The sequence below is a fragment of the Aplysia californica genome, unplaced genomic scaffold (genome assembly GCF_000002075.1).
Source record: "Aplysia californica isolate F4 #8 unplaced genomic scaffold, AplCal3.0 scaffold00029, whole genome shotgun sequence".
Taxonomy (NCBI): domain Eukaryota; kingdom Metazoa; phylum Mollusca; class Gastropoda; order Aplysiida; family Aplysiidae; genus Aplysia; species Aplysia californica.
Genome location: NW_004797299.1, coordinates 44320 through 45971, shown reverse-complemented (window position 1 = coordinate 45971; position 1652 = coordinate 44320). Strand labels below are relative to the sequence as shown.

General features: G+C 40.8%; 1 protein-coding gene across 1 annotated transcript in view; it reads right to left on the bottom strand.

Annotated features, from left to right (window-relative positions):
* The window catches only part of LOC101849349 (mucin-19), a gene marked incomplete in the record, with an annotated part of 36468 nt that extends 35357 nt beyond the window's left edge, over positions 1-1111 (bottom strand). The window contains 1 exon segment of the mRNA XM_013091076.1: positions 549-1111.
* Positions 1112-1652: the final 541 nt, after the last annotated feature.

Here is a 1652-nt window from a genome sequence, read left to right as displayed (position 1 = left end):
CTCGATTCGAAAAGTTAAATAGCCGTAGCATCTTTGTAGACAACCAAATTTATTTACTTTTGTGTTTTAACATCATTTTTTAACTTTGTTTTGGTCAATTTGATCGTCCACACCGATAGACAGTATTCAGAAAGAGACGGAGAGAGAGAGAAGAGGGGAGGAGTTGATCTTGCGAGAACTTCCGGGCAGGTGAGAATAGCCACTTTCTTTGTGTATTTCTCCATAATTTGATATTTTGCAATTACGTTTGATATTTCCTTTAAAACAATCTACATCTAGATCTAGATATTATTAGATCCTATCTCTGCGAAGGTTTAGTGGCCATGATGTGCGTTCTGCACACAAAAAAATATGGCAATTACTTGACTCAAGTGACTGGTGAAACTCAAGGCCAAGGCAGTCAAGGCTACCATCCAAGCCAAGGTGCAAACTAAGGTACCAAACTAACTGAACGAGTGGATGCCTTTCCTTCTAGAATCTAAATCTAGATCTAGATTTTAATTTTCTACTTTCTTTCAAATTCATCAAATGCCTTGGTTGTTTCTTACCTTTCTGATCCAGATGAATGAAGTGATGAAGAAAAAAAAACACGTCTGAATATCTCTTGACTGATCTAGATATCTAGATCTAGATTCTAGATCTAGATTCTAAGTAACCTTCGCCTTCTAATCAAACTTAATCTCAGTAACAAAGTTGACACAATCTGCTGTGCGTAGTCTATGGTTGGCTGTTCTCACACCTCACATCCACCCACATCCACACAAACAGCAACCACTGTTACTGTTGTCTCGTTGAACCATCAGTGTAACAGTAACACCACGTCCATGGAAGGTTCTCAGTCTCAGAGCCTATCGAGTCTAAATACAATTCCATCAAGTAGAAAGTAAACAGAATGAGAATATGAAAGTCAGGTTCCCTTCATTAAAAACATCCATATGAAAACAAGACAAAAAAAACGGTCCTGCTAGATCTAATATCTAGATTCTAGATCTAGATCTGAGAGAGTTCGCTTGCAATCAGCTGTTGGCTGCCTGTGCTGGCAAATGTAGGAGTTTCAGTTTCACCCGGCGAGATCTACACACCACTAGAATCTAGCAGTGGGTCATCATACACATAGTACATAGCCTACAGCCTACAGCGGCCTCTGCTGTTGGGGAAATTATCAACACATCACACACAGCTCACTGATTTAGGATAAAGAATACAGTTTGCGCTTTCAGACACATTAGTCATAAATCCAATAGGACAAGATAAGCCACAAAATATATTCACATGACAGCAAACAATGGGCGGCACAACGGAATAACCATTGGTACTCAAGGACGCAAATTTCCAGACGTCGCCATTTTTTTGGTCACGTGGTCGGGCAGCTCTCTCTTGTAAACAAGCCACACGCATGCGTTGGCAAAAGGTCGAGCAAGTAGGGCAGGCCTGGTGTTGTTGTTGTGATGTTGTTTGTCACTCACTGGGACAAAGTCTGCCCAGTGCAACCTTTTTATAGCTCTCGGGACCTACCGACCAAAACAGCCTCCATAAATAGGACTGTTTTGTTTTGTGTTGAAGCTGTTACTGTTATTTGTTTGTTTGTTTTTGCTTTTCGTTGTTGTCGAGGCCCAGTGTGTTTTTTGTTTGTGTGTTTTTCTGGGGGGGGG